The sequence below is a fragment of the Rhinolophus ferrumequinum genome, chromosome 7 (assembly GCF_004115265.2).
Source record: "Rhinolophus ferrumequinum isolate MPI-CBG mRhiFer1 chromosome 7, mRhiFer1_v1.p, whole genome shotgun sequence".
NCBI classification, from domain to species: domain Eukaryota; kingdom Metazoa; phylum Chordata; class Mammalia; order Chiroptera; family Rhinolophidae; genus Rhinolophus; species Rhinolophus ferrumequinum.
In genome coordinates, this window is record NC_046290.1 from 26278341 (window position 1) to 26293632 (window position 15292).

At 37.9% G+C, this 15292-nt stretch overlaps 1 pseudogene; it reads right to left on the reverse strand.

Annotated features, from left to right (window-relative positions):
* Nucleotides 1-11338: 11338 nt before the first annotated feature.
* Nucleotides 11339-12459, reverse strand: LOC117025135 (cilia- and flagella-associated protein 53-like; annotated as a pseudogene).
* Between the last annotated feature and the right edge of the window lie 2833 nt (nt 12460-15292).

Below are 15292 nucleotides of genomic sequence, written 5' to 3' on the forward strand. Positions count from 1 at the left end.
TGTTCTTACTCCACATGCACTGGAGCATTTTCACACACTGCCATTGACAGTGACACCTGGACTCAACAGTTTTCTAAATTTGTGGATTATTTGTTGTTCATCTTCTTGTTTTTACTTTTTAGCAAAATCCATTTTATAAATTAAATATTTCAACCCATTTGTTAGTCAATGTTCCAAACAAATAAAAATAAATAAATGGGGATAAATCTAGAATTTGGTCCCAGAGACCACCCATATGGTTTTCTCCAAGCCCCATAGGCACCGATAAAGAATCCTGGGGCTCTGACAAACATACTTTGAAAATCTCTTCTCTAAAACCAAAAGTGCCTTTTAAAATAAGAGCAAAGCATGGAGAATTGATTTCGGGAAAGGATGTGTGCCCACAATTCTTCAAAAGTCACACCATATGGATTACTGCCTCCCCTATATGAAAACTAGCAACTACCACTGGCCACAGACCCAATTCCTGATTCTGACACAATCAGCTTCTAAATGCCACCTCTTGGTGAGACCTCAGTGAGCCTTGGACTTTATTTATTTCTCTAAAGCCTAAGATTCTAGAATGGAATCCCTACGAAGAAGCTCATAAAGGCAGGGGCCTCCTTTCTTTAAAAACAACAAAACAAAACCAAACAGCTCAAAAAACTTTATTCTGTGGATTATGATGTTTAAGGCATTTTAATGCCATTCCTTAAATCCCTAAACCATATGAACTGCTGAGACTTTAACAGACTAATTGCACTTCTGGCCTTTTGAACCCTGACTTGTAGCCACTATGTTATTGCTTTGAGTTTTAAAAGAAGAGCCAAAATGTCGCTTTACCCTTTCCACATTGATTGTTGCCTATAAATGTACTAACACTCTGTGATATTGACATCATCTGGCCAATATCAAGGAATGGACTCTTTTAACTGTGCCACTCCTCATCCTAATGAGTGTTTAAACATTCTCATATTCAGGTTTACTGGTCAGGCATGTGGAAAAGTTGGCAGGATAGCTTTACCTCTTTTTGAGTGAGAAGAAAGATTCATGATGAGTAAAGAGAAAAAGATTCAGAAGAAACACTAGAAAAAGAAAATACAGTTGACCCTTGAACAATGTGGGAGTTAGGGTGCTCACATCCCATGCAATCAAAAATCCACATGTAACATTTGACTCCCCCAAAACTTAACTACTAACAGCCTACTGTTGACTGGAAAGCCCTACAGATAACATAAACAGTCAATTCACGCAATTTTGTATGTTGTATATATTATACACCGTATTCTTACAATAAAGTAAGCTAGAGAAAAGAAAACATTAAGAGAATAATAGGAAATTACGTTTACAGTATTTACTGAAAAAAATCCACGTATAACTGGATCCATGCAGTTAAAACCCGTGTTGTGCGAGGGTCCACTGTAGTCTCTTTTCTCCTACACAATCACAGCTTGTGTCTGTGATAATAGGACTCTAACGACTCCACTGCAGTAAATAAAGCATGCTAGCACAATCCTGACAGGCCACACACTAGGCAGGATTAAAGCCTGAAAGTACAGGGCCCACACAAATCTTGGACTGATTATTTTGTAGTGCCTGCACTGTATCCCTGGGAGCGAGTAAATCCAGAGCTGTGTGTGGGACAAGCATGAGGCTTGTGGGTGAATCTGGTGTGCTTTCCCCACAGCCTGAGGATCTGTGATGGCTGCGCGGCCCAAAGTAAGCTGAGCTTCTAAGAGCAGTACTGCAGGAATGATAAATGATTGGTGCAAGCAATGAAGAAACTCTCAGGAGGGACCTACTCTGATTAACCTCCTTTGGGCATCTGACGTGGCACAGAAACTCTATTAGAATTGGAGAAAACTGTTGAAAATAATTACTACCTTTAGAAAGTAACCATTGTTACTTAAAATTTATTTCAAAAGGAAGTTGGACTGAAGAATTGATACCTAATGACTATCATCTAGTAATTAATATCCTCAAGCCAGAAAGGGAAGTCTCAAAGCTATGTCAACAAGAATGGCAGCCTGCCTCCTCCATGAACATCCTCAGACCACTCTGGCCCTCTCTCTCTCTCTCTCTCTCTCTCTCTCTCTCTCTCTCTCTCTCTCTCTCTCTCTCTCTCTCTCTCTTTCTTCCTCGTCTTCAGATAGCATCCATAAAATTGTTGCAAGATAATATGTTAGCTTGGAAGTTAAATCTCCCCTCTACATTGTTCTGGAGACAAACCATTGATGTAATTCAAAAGACATCCATAGATATACAAACCTAGATAGGGAATGATAGATAGGTAAACGACAGGTAGGTAGATAATTTTAACTATTCTCTCTTAAAAGATTGGATTATGCTAAGGAGAAGACTAACCTACAATCCAAACCAGATGGGACTAGGTGTGCAGTGGGGTATATACACTGGGGATCAAATATTGGTATTTATAAAACTGGGAGAAGCACAGAAAATGGTGGGACAGGAGGGGACCTGGAAGAGAGGAGAGCAGGACTGTCCGAATGGAGCTCAGGCAGCACAGGTGGAGGAGGAAGTGCTGAGAGCCTTGGCAAGTAGTGTAAAGCAGAAGGAACTTTGAAAAAAAATTACTACGAAATTATTAATTTGTTTGCCATAGCTATGTTGGCATCTCTCTCCCTGTGTGTTACCTTCATGTTTTTCATGAAAGTCAAATTGCTCACTGAGGCTTTTCTGTGAAAGGTCTTTCCTTTGGAAATTCTTATCAGAAAATAAGCCTCTCTTTATCTCTAAAATGGTGACAATGATGGGGTTAGAATAAACATCAAAAGAACTAATACTTACTAAATGCTGGCATATAATAAGCAATTATTTTAAAATTACTTTAATACATTGTGAATTGATGTATTCAGAACTTCATAACTGTTTATAATTTTGTAATTACTACTGATTAGAATTGCTTTGCATCGCAATATAGTGAAATGGTTGCGTACAGGCTTTGGGGTCAGACAAGCCTGGGTTAAATCCTGACTCTGCCCCTTTTTGTGTGCATTCAGGCAAATGACCTCTCTTTTTTTACTTGTAAAATGCGGACTATACCTATGTCGTAGTGACATGGTGCAGTGCGGCGGGGGCTAATAAGACATCTTAAAGCTGGATTATTCGGGGAAAGGAAAAAGATGACATGCTCAAATGGGGTGATGTAAAGAGGGCTTAAGAAAGGGCCAATTAACAAAATAGTGAGTAGGCTTTAGGGGAAGCAGCACAAAGGTTAGTACTGTGTCCTTAGGCTGCTAATAGAGCTGTAATAGAGCTCCCCTCCCCCAGCCCGCTATCTGGAAAGGATGAGTGGAGAGGATGAGGACTGGAATCTGGGAAGATAGCTGTGTGGAACAGAGGAGAAGAGAGTCATTTGATGTGATCCGTACCGATCAGTATCTCTAGGCACAGAGCATGGATGGGCGGCAGGATGAAGAGTGGATATGGAAAGTATCCAGCATAGCAACGAAGCAAAATGCTTGGCATCGTAACGCTCAATATGTGATGGATGTTACTATGCCAAGAATATTATAGATAGTGTTTATGATCTTTAATCTATAGGTTTTTCTTCTGTACCCCAAGAAATCGAAAGACTATCTGGTTTTATATGCCTACTGGAATCAGTGTGATTAAAAACTTGCTTCTTGCCTATTTACCAGGGTTCATTAGAGTGCTTCTTATAGAGGCAAGAGCAGTGTTTGCAGATCCTGTGCTGAACCATCTTTCAGGACAAGAGTATGAATATCCTACATGATGAAGAACTTCACTGGCTATGATTAAAGTACCCTGGCTTGTTATCTTTCCAGCCATGCTACCTGAGTCAAAGTACGATAGCTCTTTGAATCTCATATGTATATAAAAGTGGTCTTCTAAGCATTGACATATCCCAAGACTCAGTCTCCTGCCCTTTTCCCTGTCCAATCACAATTCTTGGGTGATCTCATCTAGTCTTGTGGATTTAAGTAACATTTATAAGCAGATGATACCAAGCCCACACTCCACCCTGAACACCACATTAGCATATCCAACTGCTAGCTCTCATCTTCATTTGGATGTTATAATAAAAAAGCATGTTAAATTTAATTTGTATTAAACTACACTCTTGATTCTCCCTTCTCTATGTGCCTGCCCCTCTCCCACAAAAAAACAAACAAACAACAACAACAAAACAAGACAAAAAAAAATCCATGCTCCTATCTAGTCATTCCATCTTATCTAATGGATTTATCTTTCTAGGTGCTTAGGTTTAAACCTCACAGTCTTCCTTGACTGCTCTCTTTCTCTCATACCTCACGTGCTCTCCATAGGCCTGGTCTGAGCCACAACCACCTCTTAGAATAATCCAGATTAACAGTCTCTAACTGGTCTTCCTACGTCCACAGTTTTCTCCACACCATTGTCATATTTTCCACATGGATGGCATTTGTAAAAACAAGTCATATCATACCACTTCTCTGCTCAAAACTGTAAATTGCTTCTCACCTCACTCCAAGTAAAAGTCAAAGTCTTGCCATGTCCTGTGAAGTCCGTATATGAGCTGTGTCCTCACTCCCACACACAATTTTCTGACCTCATCTCTTACTTCTCTATCCCCTTAATTACTCTGTTTAAGCCATATTGGGCTTCCTTACAGGTCCACGAATATGCTAAGTATTGTCCCACTGCAGGCAGGTTGTTTGCATTTGATGTCTCCTCCTGCTGGTACTCTCTTCTCTTTCCCCACATATCTTGACTAATCCTATAATTCCATCAGGTTCTGCTCAAGGTGTCTAGCTCAGTAAGGCCTTCCCTGATCATGCATATGAAATAACATACTTACTTCACTCTCAATTTTACTTCCCTGCACAATTTTCTTCATGGTAGTTTCATCATGTTTACTCATGTATATATTTACTCATTTCATTGTTTGTGCTTAATCTCCTCCCTCTAGAACACAGGCTCCAGGGACTATGTCTGTTACAGTCACTGCTATATTGCCACAGCTGGGACAATGAATGAATGAATTAGCTCATCACTTAGAGTTGGTACTAGGATAGTTAACAGTTGATGGTTCCCTGAGATAAAATTCCTGAAAGGATTTTTAAAATATAAAATATATATGATCTGGGATTCTAGACTAGAATGTTAACTACTTACTTATTTTAGGTTCTATTGCCAATAAAAGTGCTAGTAAATAATGTAACCTCAAGTTGTTTTTGGTATTAAAGGAAATATATGTTCATACCTAAATATCTTTTTCACATGTAAGTTTTAAGAGACACACATTAAGACCACAAAGACTTCAGTGAAATAACATTTGTGAAATCGTCTGTCATGGGTCCCAGAACACGGAGGAGTCTTAGTAGATGTTTGTTTTCTTCCTGCCATCATTCTGGAGCTAGAGGAACTTCTGGTTCCTGGACTTGGGGTTAGAACATGCATTTTTAAAAACCTGTTATGTACTCCATTTACACAGCTCTTCCAATTCCATTCAACAGAAGCCATGTGGGCGGTATGTAAAACCAAGAACACTGACATGAAGACATAGTGTGGATAATTGCTGCAGATTTTGCAAGTGTTCTCTATTTTATCTTTAAATGAACAATTCCTAAGTGTATATCCTCAAAAGAGAGTATCTTCCAAAGGCACAGCGTGGTATTTCCCAAACTGTGCTCCAAAGCAATGCAAGCATCTACAAGATAGTAAATGAAGTTCCTCAAGGGAAATATTTTATGGTTAAGGAAATATGGAGACGACTGGGTCAAATAAGACTAAATAGATTCCAAATTACAAGTCTTCTTTTTGCCTTTTATATAATAACCTGTGTTGTGGGTCTTTTGGAGAAAAGTCAGACGTGTAGAATTTTCTAAACATACTTCATCATAGAACTCATCTTTAAGTTCGACTAAACAGATGTTGGAATACCCAGTATAGTTTTAAAAAAAATTAATTTTCATATAATCTTCTAAGTTAGCAGGAGAGCTATTACCCCATTTTGCAGGTAAGAGAAATGAAGCTCTCAGCATAATAACTGGCCTTCTGCCTGGGTCATAAAAATGTAGAATGAACTAAAACTAAGGTCTTTTCTTTTGTGTAGAATTTTAATTTTCATTCCATTGTCCCATATTTCTATCTATATTATTTTCCTAGGGCTGCTGTAACAAATTACCACATAATGTGTTGCTTAAATAACAGATTTTTCTCTCTCACAGTTCTGGAGGCTCTGAGGGAGAATCTGTTTCATGTCTCCTTCCTAGCTTCTGGTAGTTGGTTGCCAGCAGTTCTTGGAGTTCCTTGGCTTGTGGCCACATCACTCCAATTTCTGCCTCTGTCTTCACATGAGTTTCTTCCCCCAGGGTGAGTCTCTGTGTCTCTCCTTTGAGAGCACTACTCATTGAATTTTCTAGTATATTCTCCTACAGAGAGGTTTGCTATGGGCAAGCTTGAAGCCCTTGTTTTTTCTAGGCTGGAATCTAACCTTTATTTTATAACCCAAAGTGGAGTCCGCATCTTTCATCTGAGTAATTTGTTTGGATGTTTGTCAGCTTATTTCTTTTTCCTTATTTGAATTTACTAGAATTCCATGCAGTATTCTAGGTACAATGTACCCATTTGACACAAAGAGGTTGTGAAAATAATTTTCAAATGATTCTCAGGATTCCCATGGCTTTCAGGTCATGCCAGCCTTGTGGGACATTCTTGATGAAGCTATTGGAAAGAAGTGTTTTGTCATTTTGAGATTGCTCAGTTGGTAAAGTGTAAGTCTGGAGCTGCTGGCAGCTGTCCTTGTCACTTCTGGGGAGAAGCCTCCTGAGCATCCAGCCAACATCAAGGAGGGAAGAGGAAGGAAAAAAGAAAGGATAGAGGCGGAGGTCAGAGGGGGAAGGAAAAGGGAAGGAGATACCTAAGAGACAGAATCCAACCGAGGCCATGGATCCAGCCATTTCTGAACTTCCTTATTATGAAAGCTAAGAAAATCTCCTTCTCATTTAAGATAAATTGAGGTAGTTTTCTATCCTTTGCCTGACGCTGTCCAGACAGATACAATATGGAATTCTTTAATTCCATTTCTAGTCTGCTAGAAGTGAGGAAAGTGGAGGTAAGAGAGTATACGTGCTTTGGGTCAGGCTGTGTCAGGTACGTGATATGCCAAGTCATTTAAGCCTTATGTCAACTCTATCAGTGAGGCATTACTAACCCAGAAATGAAAACTTCAAAACATTAAGATAGTATATTTCTTTAAATTGTAAGAATAAAATTTGAAATGAAATGAATATATATATATCTATAGATATATAGACATATTTACATATATCTATATATAGATATATAGAAACATATATCGAAACATATATAGAAACATATAGATACATATATAGATATATAGATACATATGTATCTATATATCTATATATATGTCTGTGTGTATATATGTACATACATATACACAGGAGTATATATATACATACTTGTATACATTTCTCTATATACATATATCTGTATACATGTACATAGGTGTTTGTTAGCATGAAACAAACAAAGTTGAACTGTTAGTGGTGAAGAGACTTCAGTTGCCTATTTAGAATCAGTGTGAAGGTTCCCGAGGTTGTCAACTCACTTGTCCCAGGAAAGTCAGCTCTCAGATGAAACCCTGAATTGCCCATATAAATACTGAGAAAAACATTTTGATTGCACCACACAGACAAGTAGTGTGAAAAAAGAGAGACGAGATGTTCTAAATTACTGGAAATCAAGTGGAGGAAGGAATGTGACAGTAGGAGAGCAGGAACAAAGCCTCCATCGTCATGTTTAGTGCTTTGTGGGAAACGAGTGAAGCTTTTAAAGGAACCGTCTCCCATTTAATGCTGCATGGGTTCCTGAGATGGCCCTAACTGCTTTGTGTCAAAATTAAGTAGAGTGACCCTCCTGCAGGAACTAATACGGTAGGTATCTATTTTCAGTTTCTTACCTTTGCTACGATAACCTAATTAGGTCACCACCATTCTGACACAATCACATGCCTTGAATCTTTTAGTGACTCAACATTACCCATAGGATAAAACTTAAAATCTCCAAACCTTGGAGAATACATTCTACCAAAGGCTCCATCTCATCAGATCTGATGCTTGTCTGCCTGGCCTGCCCCATTTCCTCACCTGTGGCTTACACTCAGCGAAACCATCCAGTTACACAAACACATCATGCTAAGCTGCGCTGTCCAGCCTTTGCACGTGTGTCCCTTCTGCCTGGTGCCCTTTCCCAGGCCTATTTGGCTGGCAAACAGCTCATTCGTTTTCTTAATCTCCTGCAGATATCTCCTTGATGAGGTGCCTAAACCAAAAGTTAATCACCTTGTTTTCTGTGCTCCTTACAGCTTTGCATCTGTAACATAACATATGAATTTTTTCCTTTTTTTTTTTTTTTTTTTTTGGTATCTGAGATAGTTACAATAACACTTCTATATATAACACTTCTATATATATAGATATATAGAATTGTTATATACATATATCTGGTGATGTTGCTTTGGGAAACAGTCAATTATAGTGAATACAGCCATAGGCTTTGAGGTCCAACTAATTGAATTTAAATACTAATTCTACCTCTATTACCTGCGAGATGTTGGATACTTATCATCCCTGGGCTCAGTCTTCTCATCTAGAAATTGGGGATAGGAATATGAGCACTCCATAAGATGACTTTGAAGATTGAGATAATCTATGTCAAGTGACTGTTGCAAGTACGTTCTCCACAAATAGTGTATTATTTTATCTATTAACCTATGGAAGAAGGATCTTCGTTGTAGGGATCGGCCAAAGTTATGCCCAGAGCATAATTAGGCCTTTCTCAGGACACTGCATACCGTCTGCTCTGTTTTCCTCTTGCTTAGGACGCTGTGCCCACACAGCTGACTAGGAAAAAGAACACTATCCTTGCCAATTACCCAAGAAGGCACCTATGTCTTACTGTTTCCAGAATCCTCCAAAGGTTCCAGCCAGATTGTCAGTGCACGGTACTGCTGCTGTGGGGGCATAAACAGCCCCAAATTCCATGACATACTTTATCTCCTGAACCTTAAAGTTTTGCCTTTTTACGTCTCTGTTGAGTAGAGCTGTTTTACGTCTCTGTTGAGTAGAGCTCTCTAGCTGGTTTTGACCTTGTTCCAATAATCTTCTTTGGCATGAATGAATGGAACACAGTTCTGGCAGGTTCCAGTGCTCTTCCTATAATTTAAGGATCTCAAATATTAGCCCAGTCCCTCCTCTACTCCTCAAGAAAAGGCCCATCAATGGGCAACCACACAGTAGGAGCTCTTGAGGCAGCAGTGTGTCTTCCTAGCCCAGCCAGCCACAGATGCTCATTTAAACCAGCCATGTTGTTGTGGCATCTTAACCAGTGTCGTTACCAGAGAATGTGGTTTCATGTCCTGGGTCAGTCCAGAGTGCAGTCCACTGTGAAAGAGATATGGTCAACCTTTGTACTGGTGAAGTCTGGTCAATCAGAGGTACACCAGGGAGTCACGTCTTCCTGTAGGTCCATGAATGTCTCACAAGTTGCTTCTTTTACACAATCAAATGCCATTTGTTTGGTTAGATAACCCAAAGCACACTTTCATTAATCTGAATCATTGTATCTTTCCTCTACAGTAAAAGATACATTTAAGTTCTCTGGGTTTCTCTTCAGTGTTGGATGAAGGAAATTTTTCCTAGGAAGAAGAGCTCCCCTTCGATTCATTCTTCTATCTTCCTCCAAGGGCAGTGTTAAAGATGAACCCACAACATGCTGGACTGAGCAAAGAAAATGTGAATTTTGACTTTTACCATTGAATAGTGGTTACAGAGAGCAGTTTCATCTAATCTATTAGCATCTATAAAAACACTTTTAGGCATTTACTTTTAGAGAACATAACCTGCTCATTTCAGTGGAACAAGATGAACAGCCAAGGTCAATAAAGCATGGCAAATATGTTTTCCAGTCTATCATGGAGGTAGGATTGGGATGACTATTTTTTTTAATGGCATTTAACAAATAGCATCTGAGTTTAATTTTAAATCAAAACCTCAGATAAACTCTTGGCAGAAGAAATATATATATGCACAATTCACAAATCCCCCCCCCTTGACGTCTATTTTTTTCAGTTTTTGAAATAAACATTTCACTTTGTGAATGCTGTGAGATATGTGGTTGGGAAATTCTCTCCCTCACCCATAGAAACAATTTTTCCCCCACCTCTTTTAACGGAGGTAGATCTTTCCCAAAGTTAAAAAGCAGTCAAAATTCAGAAGTGGAAGTCTGAGCCACCCGATGGAATGAATTCTCACTTGCTTTTCTCAGGCAGTTGAAATGTATCAAGTGCCCCATCTACAGTTACGACTTGGAATTGTCTGTAAAGTTGATCTAATGTGAATTCTGGGAGCAGAAGGTATTTACTGATTTTCAAATTTAAACTGAACACTATGATAAGGGGAGTGGAGATTAGAAATGATTAAAAGATAAAGTATCCAGTCTCAAAGAATTTATAATGTATGGAAAATAAGTAAAACTAACAAACAAAACAAAACCCCACTATGGTAGCTTCCCAGGGATTCTGAGAAGACGGTTGTCTCAGTCCAGGTGCTTGACCCCTGTCTCCTCCCAAGGTCCCCAGTGGGCCTTTGAGGAGTTGGTTTGTATAAATTTCGGGTAAGGGAGGGAGGTAAATGGTAGCCAACTGGAGGGTCAGGAAGGAGAGTGGGTCCCATCTGCCAAGCAAAGATTAAGTGTTCCTGGAGACAGTGCAGGGTCAGCCAAGTGATTTCCTTGCACGACCCTGGAACAGAGGAGCTGAAAAACCTCAGCCCTGAGAAGAGACTGACACTTTTGGAGGAGCCTGGGGCAAAATCCAATAATATTGCAGATTCTTGAGGTCAGCCAGCTGCGCCTGTCACCTGAGTGAACCTCTAAGAGGCTGTCACAGTGCACAGTGGTCTAGAACAGGCCTGACTTGTGAGTCAAACTGTTCCTCTCAGGTGCTAACTTCCTTTGTCTCAAGATCTGGGAGAAGCCCAGGCATCTGGTGGCTTGCCTTCCTAGTCACTAATTCCAGGATCACAGTTGATTGGCCTATTGTCACCAGCCTCCTGGGATAGTAAATTATATTTTCTTTTCCTGTCTGCCAACTTACACTTGACAAGGAAACAGACCTCCCAGCTTTAAGGAATCTCTTTCCTAATAATATGCTGAACTGCTTGTAGGTTTGCAAAGATGGTGATAAAATTGGAGAGATTGTGTGGAATACTGAACCAAAAAAAATTATAATAAAAAAATAAGGAACATACAAGTATAATGCAGTCAAACACAGTAAAAGACTGAGAAAAATATATTGATATTTATGAGACTATGCTAGAAGCATATTGGGGCATATTCTCTGTATGGGATGCATGTTTCTGTATGATACTTGAAATGGGTGGTCCAGATCTTTTGGATTTTGTCCTGGCAAATCTTGTTTGCTGCTACCTCTGCTTCAAACTGTTGGCATGCCCCTTCCTTCTCCGCTTCCTGGGCCTGCTGCTGGTAGGATATTTGCCTCTGCAGTTGCCTCCTGTACTTTGAGGCTAAATCTCAGTATCTTGCCAAATTCTCCTACTCCGTGTTAAGTTCTTTAAGACCTTCATTTATGTGATCCTGTTCCATAGCACATTCTTCCTGTTCTTTTGCTTTTCTTTCCATCTTTTTGAATTTGAAATTTTCTTGTCCGGAGCACCTCATTCACAAGTTGTTTCCTTGCTTCCTTTTCAAGTCTCAGACCCCAGTCCTTCTCAGCTAACTTCTTTTCCTTCTCTTCCTCTCATTGCTGTTTGACACATATTCATAAAATATCATGTTTCCTTCCCATGTCTTCTCTTTTCTTGCTTCTTTTCTTATCAGCCACTTCCTGTAACTATTGAAGGGCCTTCTACATGAACTTCATGTTCAAGTTCTGCTCTGTTCTGTATTCCTGCTGAATACGTTCTGTCGTCTCTTGGTGAGCTTTTTGCTAAAGGTGCTAATTTCCAGCTTTGTCTTCTGTTCCTTTAGTGTATCCTGTTTGTTTTCAAGTTTGACCTTGTATTGTTCTTTTCCATAAGGTACACCTTGTGCTTTGATGTTGGTGACCTGGGGATCCAGCCCCAGGAATGGGTTCTCCACCAGCAATTCCTGTCTTCACACTTCTTGGGATTTTCTTGACCCATTGGTCTCCCTCCCAGAGTTCTGAGAACATTTCCACTTTCATGGTTTCTGGCCCTTCGCTTCTCACTAACTGTGCTGTCTGCTCTTCACACACTTCCTGATCAATACAAAGCAACTCAACATAAAACTCTTCACAGCATTCCCTGAATTGTCTAGCTTTTCAGCCACAAAATTCTGTCTCTACTTTTCTTTCTCCACTTTTAATAATCTGGCTTTCCCTCTCATTCTGTCATCTCTTTTCTCCTCAAATATTATTATTATTTTACTGCATTTCAGTAAAATACTCATTTCTTTTGATGCTAAAAGTTTACATGGCTTATTTCATCTTTTCTCAGTGTTGATCGAATACTGCAACTTTAATAAATATTGGTAGGCTGAAAGAGAACCATCCCTATAAATAGAACAGATGGTCCTATCAAGCTGGATCCTGGATTCAGTGGCAGAAATGGAGACAACAACAACAAAAGTAAATGTGAAAAATGAAGAGTGTGAAACAACAGTATAGACGTTGCTGAATACTGAGTCAGCAATAACATAAAATATTAGTTTAAGAAATCATACCAGAATACAGAAGAAAAAAAAGAAATGGAAATTAGGAATAATAAGAGACATGTAGGATAAACTCATAAAATCAATTATTCCAAATAATAAGAGGGAGAGAAAGAAAAAGAGAAATAACAAAAGTAAAAGAATTAATAGAAAAATAATCCCCATGACTTGGATAAAGACTTGAGTTTTTAGATGATAAAGACCCTATGAGTGCTGGAAGAATTTAATGAAAAAACAAACAAACAAATAAAACAACCACCCAATCCTGGCCACATCCTAGGGCAAGTAATGAACCTGTAGGATTAGGAACACTTCTTATTAAGCTTTCAGGCAGTAAAACAGATTTACAAAGAAAAGAGTGATAAAACTGCTGACCTTCTAACCTGCAGCAGAGTAAGATGGAAGACAGTGAAATAACAATGTGAACTTTTGAGTGAAGAGTGCTGTGATCATAGAATCCTGTTCTCAAGACATTGTTTATAAATTGAGATGGGTGTGTCTGGCATTTTTAGACATACAAGGACTTAATAAGTAAACTGTTTATATATCCTCTTTGAGACTGTAACTGTAAAAATTTCAACAAAAATTGAATTGGAGTATTGATTTTAAGTTGGGAAAGGATAAAATACTCCAGGAAGAGAGATGAGTGAAGAATCATGTATATGTAATTCATATGTAAAATTACCAGAAATCTATAGAGTGCATAAGAAAATACCCCTTCCTCTAAGTTAAACCTAGAACAGGTTTAATGTGGTCATTTTCAGATAATAATAATATTCCCTAGTCACCCTTTTTTTTTTACCAGAACATTTTCATTCAGTAATTAAAATGTCAATTCCCTATCAGAGTCAAACTTCTGAATTCCACTCTAAATTAGAGCTTCTTTCCTTTCCCTGCTTGGAATTATTTGACAAAGACTCTAAAGTACCTATTATAAAAATGTTTAAGTGAGCAAATGTAAACACTCTTAAAACAAATATTAAAATAGAAAGTATCAGGAAAGAAATTGAAAGTGTAAAGACGAACCAAATGGAAATGTTAGAACTGTAAGATACAGTATTCAAAACTAAAAGCACAACTTACTGAATAGACTCAATAGTAGAATATAGGTAACAGGAAAAAGAGTCAGTAAACTTGTATATAGATAAATAGAAATTATCTAATCTGAATAATAGAGAAAATAAAGTTTCAAAATAAACAGAGCCTCAGGGACCAAATGCACTATGCAAAAGTTCTAATATTCATGTTATTAGAGTCACAGAGGGAAGGAGGAAAAGTAGGGTGCTAAAAAAATATTAAAAAACACACACAAATGACTGAAAATTTCCTTAGTATGATCAAGGATATAGACCTACAGATTTAAGAAGCTGAGTGAATCCCAAACAGAATAAACCCAAAGAAATCTAAGTCCAGACATACAATAATCAATCTGCTGAAAATTAAAGACAAAGAAAAAACTCGCAAGTAATCAGAAAAACATGGCACATTACCTATAGGGAAACAATTTTTCAAATTACTGTAGGTTTCTCATCAGAAACTATAGAGGCCAGAAGTAAGTAGCAGAACATTTTAAAAGAGCTCAAAGTAAATAGCTGTCAATCCAGAATTCTATGTTCAGTGAAAATATCCTTCAAAAATGAAGGGAAAAATAAGTAATATAGAAAATCAACAAACCACAGAGGAAATGAATAAACCCAAATATAATTCTTTGAACAAAATAAAATTTAGAAACTTTTAGTTAGATCAATCAATTTAAAAAAGGCAAGGAGAGAGGGAGAAGACACAAAATACCAACATCAGCAATGAAAAAAGAAACATCACTACAGGTCCTACCAACATTAAAAGGATAGGGAATGTTTTGAAAATCTTTATACCAATAAATTCAACAAGTATGTGAAATTGATTAATTCCTTGAAAAACAGCAACTACTAAAACACATTCAAGAAGAAAACTTATTTAGAATAACTGAATTTATAATTTAAGATTTTTTTACACAGGAAACTCCAGACCCAGATGGCTTCACTTATGAATTCAATCAAACTTTTATGGAAGAAAAGTATACATAAGCTCTTACAAAAAAATATAAAAGTGAAACATTTCCCAACTCACTTTATATGTCAACATATTTCTAGAAAAGGAAATGTCAAAATATCTCTCATGAACAGAGTCAAAAGCACTTAACACAATTTTAGCAAACTGAATTCAGTTGGGGGACGGGAGGGCGGAAAATAATGCATCATGACCAAATGAAGTTCATGACAGCAACACAATGTGATTTACCATTTAAAATGAATTAATGTAATTTCCTATACTGACTTACTAAAAATTCAAAAACAATATAATCAATAGATATAGAAAAAAACATTAGGTAAATTCAACTTACCTCATGATTAAAAATTTCAACAAACTAGGGATGTAATGGAATGTCATCAAATTGGTAAAAGCTTATCTACAAAATCCTATATTTAACATATTCAGTAGTGAACTGTTCAATACTTTCTACCTAAGATTGAGAAAAAGGCAAGAATATCTGTCTTACCATTTTTATTCAGTGTTATAATGGAGTCACTAA